Source organism: Trichomycterus rosablanca, chromosome 9 (assembly GCF_030014385.1).
Source record: "Trichomycterus rosablanca isolate fTriRos1 chromosome 9, fTriRos1.hap1, whole genome shotgun sequence".
NCBI classification, from domain to species: Eukaryota; Metazoa; Chordata; class Actinopteri; order Siluriformes; family Trichomycteridae; genus Trichomycterus; species Trichomycterus rosablanca.
This window is the reverse complement of record NC_085996.1, coordinates 23,201,252-23,214,104: the sequence shown is the minus strand read 5'-3', so window position 1 is coordinate 23,214,104 and position 12,853 is coordinate 23,201,252.

The following is a 12,853-nucleotide window of genomic DNA, read 5'->3' as shown; positions in this document are numbered from 1 at the left end:
GTAAGTATAAATTATGTACATTGTTCTTTGTAGACGGAAAGGTTTTTTTAATGTGATACCAACAGTTAAAAACCTAAGAACAACCCACTATATGTTTTAGTAAACTGGCACTCATTCATTCATTTAACTGCTTCATTCAGATCACTGAACACTGGGTGCAATGCTCACACCAAGGGTAATTTAAAATAACCAGTGCGCTTTCTGCGTGTTTTACTAGGCAAAAGAATCCAAAATACGCAGTGAAAATCCACATATTTTTTATGTAGCAGGTAAAACATAAGTCTGCCATAAATATATGCAAGAGTAACTTGGCATTCTATATTCATTTCTACTTGATTAATGTTAATGTAAGATCAGGGGTACAGTGAAATCCTAACTTTTAAAAGTTAAAAGAAATCAGCAAATTCTCAGAGACCCTTATAGTGTATACCAAACTTTAGACTTAAAATGAATAATTAAAACTAAGTTCTGTTCATCCCTTAACTTGAAAACCTTGTTCTCGTTATCTAAATTGCTCCTGTCGGGATGTGAGCTTAAACCGGAGTTGAATCAGACATTCCGCGCATCCCTGGTTTATCTGAATGTCTGGCGCTGGAGCCACATACCCCCCAGGATCCCATCAGCGCTCAATGGGACAGAAAGTGACTCTCTTATCCAAATCAAGAAGTCTGGGATATTCATTTAAGTATCTTGAAGGCAGATTGTTTAATTAAAGCAGAACATTAATTGTCTAAACTAGACAAACAGCTTGCACTTTTAGCAAAAAAAAGAAAAAGTAAAGCCAAAGAATCATATTTTTTGTCTTTCACAAACACTTTTTTCAATGATTAGTGCCAGGATTATCTGGTCATTATAGTTATGAATTTTAACAATGAAAATAGTTCTTTGTGTTAGTATATGTATATTTTAAAGAACCATTTATAAAAACGTTCTTAAGGAACCATAAACGGTTCTTTCATTTCTATGGTAGCAATCTCAAAATTTAAATAACTTTTCTGGCAACTTTATTTGAACAAAATAGGACTATTTAGTACAGCTGTACCTGCGGTTTAATTAGATTTAATTACATGTATTACATGTATCTATTTTACAAAATGTTTCGAAATTAGATGAAGAAATTGTTGGGGGGGGGGGGGGGGGACTCCTCAGTACTGATTTTACTCAGTGAAGAAAACGGGGGATGGGTCTGGTTTTTTTTCTTTACTGCCAGACGCCGGAGTGTCGTTTGTTTGGGCCGTTTGCCGTGGTCAGATGGCAGCAATTGCCCTCAGCCAATCTGACAATCCTGTAATTAAGCAAGCCCCCCTGTCCGCCTCTCTCTGTGTCTACTACACCAACGTGGGATTTTGTATCCTGCAACCACAAACTCAATCCTATTAACAGAGCCGTCTCACTAGTGCTGGGGCAACTCCGACCCAAAAACCCTGGACAGGTAAGGGTTTGGACTCAGAAGAATCAGATTTCGAACAGAGCATCACCCTGGACTCCCAAATATCAGTCCCCTCCAACAATTTAATTCTCCTTTTGCCAACTGGTTACTTGCACTTCTGAAGCGCAAAGACCCAACGGTTTTGTCCAAACGCAAAATCTCGCGCGGTTTGAATCACTTTGGAGCAAAAACCAAAATCAATATGTCAAAGAATAGCAAAACCATCATCCGAGTTTGGGTAATTAATTTCCTTTTACAATTCCATACACTTTACAGATCCACTGGAACACAGGGAAGGATGATCTAAAGGTACGGGATGCAGAAAAAATTAAAGGTATCTCAAAGACGATCTGCAAAGCGCGCAAACTGTTCAGTTAGAGAAACTGAACGGTCTGTTCCATACGTACTCCTTTTAATATGAACACAGGCTGCATAAACGACAAACATCCAAAGTAGTCCAGTGTAGTAAAAAAATCATGTATTCCATGCATCCAAACTTGCGTAAAATGCGCAAAAAGCTCCGGCGTCTTTGAATCCACTGCGCTCTTTAGGTAAAAATGTACAATCCAGGTGCACGGTAATCCATTTTACGCAGGGCATTCCATGCATATACGAAGCAAGCTGGTTTCAAGGGTTAAATGTGTTTGCTATTAGATGCCGATGCAGGATGGTACCCCCAACTGCGCTGGAGTAGGAGCGCTTTTCTCTCCCTGCGCTCGAGCTGGAGACCAGATGGGAAACTCCGAAATGTCATGAAAATCCGTCATGGGTTGTTGCAAAAAAAAATTCTAACTCATAGGGAAGAAAATCCTGCAATTATCGCTCAGAAACACGTAAATAATAAATAAATAAATAAATAAATAAATAAATAAATAAATAAATATGCGTTTGTAAGCCAAGCCACGATTGCATAGAATATTTGTTTAAATAATTAATTAGTAATATTACTAATGTAATTCCTAATGTAAAATGTTTAATTATTTGAACTAACTAAAATAAAGCCTTTTCAATTGAGGATAATTAAGATCTTGTGGTTCTTTTTAAAACACTGATGTTTTGGGGAAAAACATGAAGTGCAGCCAATCAGTCTAACCAAACCAATTAACTTACACAATACCTTTTAAAAATCCTTTTGTGAGCTCTCCTCGATAAAAGAAAAAAAGAAGAAAACCCGAACTCCTGTGCAGCAATCCAGTGAGCAAAATCAAGAGTCCTCTTGACTTTTTGTAGCGTAGTTAATCCTCAGTGTGTGTGTGTGTGTGTGTGTGTGTATAGGTGAGTGTGTATGGGGAGCGATGCAGCAGTGAGTCTGGGTGCTCTGTCTCTCACTGGCGCTCTCCACACTACTCCCGCACAGCCGCACTGCTCTCTAATTGATTCAGTCCATCCTTCCCGGAGAACTAATCATCTGGCTCAAAAGTAAATAACTCTCAGGAAGCAAAGCACCCCTCCCGCCCCTTTCAAACTAAGAGTCCCAGTTTTACATAGGCCAGGAGTCAAATTTCTCCATAGTCTGCACTTCGGAAGGAGGCGCGTAAGAAAAAAGGTTGAGATTGAGAATGAAAGAAAAATGGGTAGTGTATGTTTCTGGAAGAGTAGCAAGAGGTCGAGGAGTTCTTTTGTATGACAGAAAATTGTAGTGGATTAAATGTAGTAGCCAAAATGTAGTAGTCAATCTACTATATTACTATTTTATTTATGTCTGCATTTATTCACACTACTTTTTACATAGAACTTTTTACGTTTTAACGCTTTTTATGTCTTTTTTTGTTGTAGGCACAAATGTTGTAATGATGTAATAATGTTAATATATGATACAGAATCGATTTTAGTGTGCATTTTTTTGAACATTCTTTTTATTAAGGTTTTGCAGTACATGTGACAAAGACAGGACAAAAATTAAAAACCAGTGTTGCGTTTACATATTATTACAAAATTATTATAAGTTGCCACATCACAAAAACCCATCCCCTCTCCCTGATTCCCAATTAGACCTACTTCAACAGCCCCCCTCCGTTCACAAAAAAGTGGACTTAAGAGAGAGTAAAAATAGTAGATAAAAAGAAGAAAGAAATAGATAAATAAATTAATAATAATAATAATAAATTAGAAATAAAATAAATAAATAAATAATAATAAAATAAGTAATAATAATACTAAAATCAAATAATAATAACACTAGGAATAATATACATGTATACATAATAGTAGTATAAGCACACATGTATATATATACAATAAATCACAGCATGACATTCAGTTGTTAGTACATGAGCTAGCCACAACCCTATAACAGTGAAAACAATTCTTAGTGTGCATTTTTTACGCACTGGACACAATTTAAGGTTTATAATTAACACCAGGTACCGAATCAGGATGTTGCGAGTATGATTGTGGCAAAGCGCACAGAGGGCGCTCTAACATCAAAAACCATTTACACACTCCTAACCGAATGAAGTGTCCTCTATTTACCCCTGCCCCCAAGAAAGGTAAACAGAATGTAAATAAATTACCAAACGCAGATTACCTAGTCAGTGGCACTTTCATTAAAGGTGAATCAATGAATAATAATACTTATGATAGACTTTATTATTATGTTCACAAAGAAAAAAACAAAGCTTTGTGAGAATTCGTTCTAACTGAAAAAAAGTTGCTTTGAATATAATTTTAATTACAATTGATTATATATTATTATTAAATATTGTATATGAATGCGTTTATTTATTTATTAAAACATACAGTATAGTGTTAGTCATGTCAAGTAATCTGGTGATGATTTTTTTTTTATCCCTCAGTCTAGTCGTGTCCAATTACCCTGAATGTGTCCTCTATACTGATTCGACCCTTCACCGCTGACTGAGGACGCTTCTCAACTGACATGTGCCCCCTCCGGTACGCACGGTCAGTACAGATAGTGCATTTTTCACCTGCACGAGTCGAGTTCATACACTTGACAGGCACTGTGTATGGAGGGCCACACCCCCATCAGCACTATTCCTTAGCCCCGTGCGGGCACCATCAGTCAGCCAGCAGGGGCTGCAGTCGCACCAGTTATGAGGACCTATGATCCGACTTTCTTACCCCTAACCCTGAACAACAGCCAATCGTTGTTCATACAGCCGCCCAGCCTAGTCGGAAAGGCAGAGCTGAGATTCGATATTCGATATGATGTATTCGAAACCCCAACTCTGGTGAGCTAGCATACTTTACCGCTGCGGCACCTGAGCGGCCCTGGTGATAATTTATTGACATTACACAGAAAATGTCACCTTTGTAACAAAAGAAACCAAAACGGATGAAATCGCAGTATCTCAAAATGTTCATTATGCTATTACTAGACATTATATATATGTATACATATATACAGGGGTTGGACAATGAAACTGAAACACCTGTCATTTTAGTGTGGGAGGTTTCATGGCTAAATTGGACCAGTCTGGTGGCCAATCTTCATTAATTGCACATTGCACCAGTAAGAGCAGAGTGTGAAGGTTCAATTAGCAGGATAAGAGCACAGTTTTCAAAAGAGTTCAAAAGAGGACAAATTGTTGGTGCACGTCTTGCTGGCGCATCTGTGACCAAGACAGCAAGTCTTTGTGATGTATCAAGAGCCACGGTATCCAGGGTAATGTCATCCAAAAAACATTGTATCCAAAAAACATAAAACCACGGCTGCCCAAATCACGGCAGAATTAAATGTGCACCTCAACTCTCCTGTTTCCACCAGAACTGTCCGTCGGGAGCTCCACAGGGTCAATATACACGGCCGGGCTGCTATAGCCAAACCTTTGGTCACTCGTGCCAATGCCAAACGTCGGTTTCAATGGTGCAAGGAGCGCAAATCTTGGGCTGTGGACAATGTGAAACATGTATTGTTCTCTGATGAGTCCACCTTTACTGTTTTCCCCACATCCGGGAGAGTTACGGTGTGGAGAAGCCCCAAAGAAGCGTACCACCCAGACTGTTGCATGCCCAGAGTGAAGCATGGGGGTGGATCAGTGATGGTTTGGGCTGCCATATCATGGCATTCCCTTGGCCCAATACTTGTGCTAGATGGGCGCGTCACTGCCAAGGACTACCGAACCATTCTGGAGGACCATGTGCATCCAATGGTTCAAACATTGTATCCTGAAGGCGGTGCCGTGTATCAGGATGACAATGCACCAATACACACAGCAAGACTGGTGAAAGATTGGTTTGATGAACATGAAAGTGAAGTTGAACATCTCCCATGGCCTGCACAGTCACCAGATCTAAATATTATTGAGCCACTTTGGGGTGTTTTGGAGAAGCGAGTCAGGAAACGTTTTCCTCCACCAGCATCACGTAGTGACCTGCCCACTATCCTGCAAGTAGAATGGCTTAAAATCCCTCTGACCACTGTGCAGGACTTGTATATGTCATTTCCAAGACGAATTGACGCTGTATTGGCCGCAAAAGGAGGCCCTACACCATACTAATAAATTATTGTGGTCTAAAACCAGGTGTTTCAGTTTCATTGTCCAACCCCTGTAGATACATTATGAAGCATTCAGGATGCTTATAAAAGTATAATTCGTTGGACAACAAAGATTTTTCAACAATTAAAGCACTCTTTAATAGCTCTTTAAAAGTTTTTAGGCGCACGTACTCGGAGAGCCCTCACTGTCCAGATGCCGATGGTGAGTGGGTGGAGCCACAGTACTAACAGGACCACACCCCTTTTTCAAACAGACCTCTGAGCCCCGCGGCGGCCCCTCACAGACACGCACCTTTCACTCCACTCACTCAGGACAATTGTTTCCACATGTCCCTGTGGCACGACCGCGCAAGGAGAACAAGCCCCCTTGTTTTCTAAAACAAAAAGGTCTAATCTCGGGTCCTGAACTATAGTCAGCTGGCTGAAAAGAGAGCCAGCATTACCTTCATCTGATCACAGCTTGGAACAATTTAGACGCGACGAAGTGAGCAACGCTGCGCACAAGCAACCAAGTGGAGCTCCGGCTTTGCTTTTATCATTTAAACAATTGTACTAAGTATATGTGTTAGCAAACTACTCCTAACAATAAGTGCATTCATACATTTATGCAATTGAGCTTAACCAGCGTTAGTGTTTAACTACATTTAAGACATTTTGCATACATTCAAATATTCAGATATAACAGTTTGTCGGATTTGTGGATGTTAAAAACTACTTAACAAATCCTGTGACTTTTAATAGTTTGAGTTTAGTAAAATAAAAAAACCCCGCAAAAAATCAAACCACTTGGTGGCAAAGTAAAAGGAACCATTATTTTAAAGTAATATGAACAACAGCAAGCAAATAAAAACATCAATGTAACAGCACTGATCGTTTTAATACTGACAGAACTGTGATTAAACTTTTAAGACTTTTTAGTGCACTGAAAGCCAGTTTGACAATTGAGTAATCGTGTAAGACCAACACACCCACTCGAACACCGTCAAATACACCTTCAAATGATGTATTATCTTCATGCAACTAAATTCATTACACTTGATACGTTTAATTCATTGTGGTTATACATAAGAAACCCCCTTCTGGTCCATACGCCTCTATAAATAGCTTTTAATAGCTGCTTCAGGATACCTTTTATTATTATTTTTTACATAATATCCAACAGTACCGTCAGTGACAGAAATTCAGCAGATTCAGACTATAGTTTAGTTTACTCAGGTGCATCGTAACCAGTTATATAAATCTAGACTCAGCTTTAACAATCATTGTGTCTCATTTAAGTGTGAAAAGTATTTAAGAATAAATGAGCGCATCAAAAAATGAATTAGTAGTGGTCTACGAATTAAAAACAAAAATTCCAAACCAAAGTCAGTATCCCCCTAATTTAGGCCTATCTGTTAAGGCAACAAGCTGTGTGATACATGCGCACTCATCATAAGTGGCTTTTAAATGATTCAAGGCAACTCAACTGGACCGTTTTCCTGTGTTCATAACTTTTATTTTCTCATGTGAAGCTTGACCTTTCTGTTGAATTGCACACTGCCTGACAGAGAGTTGTTTAAAGTTGGGTTTAGAAAATGTTCCAGTCCTGATGATATATTTGCTGCTTTTTATTTAGCAGTTAATTAGTAAACAAGACAAAACTAATCTAGGTTATCTCGTGTTTACAGAGCTCCCCTGCTGTACTCCAAGCAGACTCTTTATTTTCACTTTAAATGAATTTGAAAGAACTATTAGTGATGCTAATATTTATAAATCGCCCTTTAATTGGGAAGGAATGTCTGCTATGGTACAAATGGGTTTCCAGCAGCCTCCTCTCTGTGACTCCAGGCACAAACACCAAAATGTGTGTGTGTGTGTGTGTGTGTGTTTACCCCAAAAACCAGATGTGCTAAGTCCTGCCTGTTTTACAACCCACCACTTGGGGGCGTATACACCCATCTTAAAAAACTCAAGCGTTTCACTTAGCGAGGGACCCAATAAGTGAGTGAGAGTGAGTGAAAGAAACTGGAGGAGAGACAGATAGATAAAAGAGAGACCGAAAGAGATAGAGCTAGGAAGATATAGAAAAAGCTAAAGGCTCATTAAAGTCATTAAAAAGTAAAGTTAATGTTTAAGCCAACTTATTAAATCTCTCTCTCTCTCTCTCTCTCTCTCTCTCTCTCTCTCTCTCTGTATAAAAATGGATTTAAAAAGAATTCAGACCTCTTGACATTTTGTGTATTGTGGATTGTGGATAAGTGGATATATTTGCCCCCTTTACCCATCAATCTATACTTAATCATCTATAATGACAAAGTGAAAACATGTTGATTAATTACAATCAAACACTAAAAGCTTGTATTTGAAAAATGGTTCAGATAATTAAATTAACATTTCAACCATAGCCGGACGTCTTCCTGTATACATCTCTATAAGCTTTACACACCTTAATAGTGCTGATTATTCATGGCATTCACTGCCATTTTCAGGTCTCTCCACAGATTTGATGGGGTACCCAATTTGGCCAGATGACCAAAGGTTAAAGATTTAACTATAACATAAAATGCAGTGGAAGACATAGAAGAAATCCCAATGCCATGGCTTAAATTTTATTTCAGTTCGTCAACTGCCATATCCTGGTCAGGCTCACGGTGGGTCCAGTTTAACCAAGAAACACACGAGGCAGAAATACCTTGAACAGGACAACAATCCATCACAGGTCTTCACGCACAACAGATATAGCCAATCAAGTCTGTGTAGATGCCTGTGTAGAGCATCGCTGAAGTTTGAACCTAAATCTAGGCAAAGGTAACAGATTGCTGAGACAGTGGCATAAATGTGCAATAGAAAAATAATGTAAAAAATTTGTAATGGTTTTTAATGGTTAGTAATGATTATTTACCATTTTAACTGAGCAGCATGATGGTGCAGCTTGCAAGTTGGTGATGCAACAGGAATACTAGGAATTGGGTTTGATCCTTGCTCTCACTGTTAGGATGTGGGCAGCACGGTGGCTAAGTGGGTAGCACTGTCGCCTCACAGCAAGAAGTTCCTGGGTTTGATCCCCAGGTGGGGCGGTCCGGGTCCTTTCTGTGTGGAGTTTGCATGTTCCCCCCTTGTCCGTGTGGGTTTTCTCCGGGTGCTCTGGTTTCCTCCCACAGTCCAAAGACATGCAAGTGAGGTGAATTGGAGATACAAAATTGTCCAACACTGTGTTCAATATAAACTTGTGAACTGATGAACCTTGTGTAATGAGTAACTGCCGTTCCTGTCATGAATGTAACCAAAGTGTAAAATATGATCCTAATAAACAAACAAACACTGTCAGGATGTTGGTAAACAACAACAAATATTTAAAATTGATGTTATTTACCTTGTTCAACATGCATAATTCCCTTTACACACGCTTTAGAAAATGCATGTTTTCGTTAATGCATCAGTGCGCTTAATATCCCAAATAGATGTTTTATCATTATTATTAATTTTAATATCCAGAGATACCGGAAATATCTTTATATTAAATCTCAACTGTAATTAAAAAGACACACATAACTGAACTGGTTAAAAGAAATTGAGAAACTGAGTCATACAAATCTGTAAACAAAGCTGTACTGTGTAGGCCATTTGGTTTCTGTGTCATGTCACTTAAACAAATAATGTAGACAAATAATGTAGACAACATTTCTTGGACACCAAAAAGATAATTAATGGAAAACTGTTGAAACACTGCTGATTGAGTAGTACTGATCAAATCAGGGCTTGGTTTGGTCAGTAGTGTTATTCAGGCAGATGAGCTTCTTTATCAGTAGCGCTGTCCAGCGTGCTGAAACACATGGAGAAGCGCAGTTCGGGGTGCAGATAAGAATTTTACCTGAGCTCACTTCTGAAACAAACAGCTGTGCTGGGATAACTAACTAAACAGTCTGGCGCCACACCCTGTCTAAATTAATTCAAGACATCTGAAAATTTAGTCACACCTACAAAGTAGTAAAGAAACCTGGACAACCATCTAGAACAGGCTTACCCAGTCTCAGTGTTAAGTATATTTAAAGCATTTACAAAACCTTGTTTTGTTTTATGTCTTTCAATCTTTTAACAGCAATTGACAGCCTTACAAACCTTGTTCCTTTTTGTGGGATACTGCTAATAATAATAATAATAATATCGTATTTGTATACATATAAAAATAAACATATATATTTGTAAATAAAATATTTACAAATATATAGTGTAAATAATACCATGATATTGAGAGGAGAACAGGTGGTAAACATAGAATAAGTGCAACACTAAAAATATTTTTTATCAGTCAGACTTCATTCCTTTTTAATTTGATATTCATAAAATTAAAATGTGTTCTCTCAGTGCTAAACTACTACCTAAAAACTACTTTTGAATACTTTTATGCCTTAAAAATATTTAATATAACTGTTTTGAAAGTTTGTAGTTTTATTGCTTAACTCTAAAAGCATAATTATTTAAAAATAAACTGAAACGTTGACTGTATTATTCACTAAGTTATTAAACACTTTTTGTATGATTTAAGCTTCCTCATTTTAAATGCCGTTTCGCCTTAATTGGACTGTTGAGTAGCTTTTTGTGTTTATTTTTTAAAGCCAATAATATGACACTTATTGGCTTTGAAGAAAATGAGGTACTTATACTTTGCCAGTAATTAAACTTAATAATTATATAAACAACTTATTATATCATATTATATTATATTATTATTTAAAGCCACAACGGATAACATAAATGATTTTTTTCAACTGTCACTTTTTAAATGACTTAAGTAACCTGTGAGAAAAATGATTATACAATTATATTAGTATTCAGTTAAAGATTAGAAATGAAATGAAAGATTTATTTCCAAGTAAATAACCTTTATCATCAGTTTCATTAACTACATCAATATGCAATGTTTTTGAAAAGCATTTCATTTGGGAAAACAGTTGCTCTCTGCTGCAGAAGTTAAAGTTACGATCCTATGAAAAAAGTATTTGTTTCTTTCCAATTTCTTTCATTTTTGCATAGTTTTCACACTTGTTTCATTAAAACTACTAAAGCATCAAACTACTTTTAATATGGGACAAAGATACACAATTTTATAAATGATAATTTATAAAGAAAGAAAATTCTGCACCTTAAACAGCAGTCCATGCTTGAAAACCCTCAAATTAACCCGTCAAACAATTTTTCAAAAAAGAGTAGGACAAAATTCCTCCACAATGATGTAAAAAACTGATCACAAGTTATCACAAAGTTTCATTGCAGTTGTTACTGCCAAGGATGACGCAACCAGTTATTAGGTTTAGAAGAGCAATTACCTTTTTAGATGGGTTATATAAGTTTTAAATAAATCAGTATCTATTAATGGAAGTATCGTCTAAAAGTTACATTTCGTGTTTACTTATGTTGTCTTCATATTAAAACTAGTTGGAAGATCTCAAACTTTTATATGTGATAAGTTAGCAAAAAAAGAGTAAAAGTGAGTAGAGAATGCTTTTTCACAACAGTGTATTCTAAAAAATTCTATTTTGTTTTGTTTAGTTTGACTCTCACAATTCTCAGAATAAGTGAATTATGTTTGTATGTTATACCTGTATGTCTGTATGTTATACCATAAGATCTAAAACCAAAAATACAAGGTGTGCAAACAAGTGTCTTTAAGGGTAAATAGATTTTCTTAAATGCCATGATAGCAAACAAGCAGTGATGTAACCATTTGTCCAAACAGAGGGGAGGGCGAGGGCATGAATCAGCAAACAAGACCAGGAAGTTGCTTCTCAGAGCAAAACCTGATTTAAAAAAACCGCAAAAATAACATTTACAGAATTGTTTACTTACAAGAACTTCACAATAACGTCCAACAGCTACTATATCAACACCCTCTTGATAAACAATAGCACAGGCCTATAGGAAACAATCTAATATCTGGAATAGAGTATGTATCCAGCTACCCATGTTAGAGAAAGAGGAGAACAAAAAAATTAAAAGTAAAGTTCAGATAAGATATAACTGGCTTCAAAGGACAAATCAAGTGAACTGATACAAGCCCATATCAGAGGGTGTAACTCTGAGTCATAGGAAGGCATAATTTACCACCGCTTTATCCTGGCCGGTTCAGTAGCACTCGGGATTTGAACCCTGGATCCCAGCAGTAGTGTGCTAGTGTAATTTACCACTGCACCGCCTGAGTGCCTAATCAATTAATTATTTTTTTATTTTTTTATTTTTTTTTTATTGATTTTATTATTATTTATTAAAAATAGCCTTTTTGTTTGCTGACATTCTACTTATTACAGATTTACCATCATAAACACCTCTATGGAAGCATGTATAACAATTTCTTATATAATGTGGGTTCAATATCTTATCAATTGTTTGCATTATTTAATCACTACAAAAAGCAACATAAACTCTCAGTGATCTTTTTTTTTCACTCGACATGGATCTGTTAAATATACAAGAATAAAATACAAGCTTAATACAGTAATGTTTTTGGTACAATCACATAATGTAAAATTCTCAATGTCAAATCCTTCACTTGATCTAATAAAAAGTATTTATCATATTTAACTGTTTTGTTTTGTTTACCATTTTCAATTAAACAAAACATTTTGCCTTCTAGGTCTACCAAAATGATCAGTGACTAACAAAACTGTTGTGTGCATGCTTTTATGGATATACCCAGGTAGGAGATATAAATGATTTTATACATATCAAAAATCATCAATTGTAATAATTAATTACAAAGTTTAACAATCCATCATGTGTATGCCACAGTGTAAATATTACAAACAAAAATGTATGTTTCAATAATGTTTGACTGGTCAATAAAGCTGACACATTAACGTTTTAAAACAATAAATACATTGTTGTCGTGTTAAGATTCTGGCTGAACAGTTTTCTCCACAGATCCAACACAATAAACACATTGATATACAAAATGTAAAAACTATTGGTTTCCAAAAATGTGTTGTGGC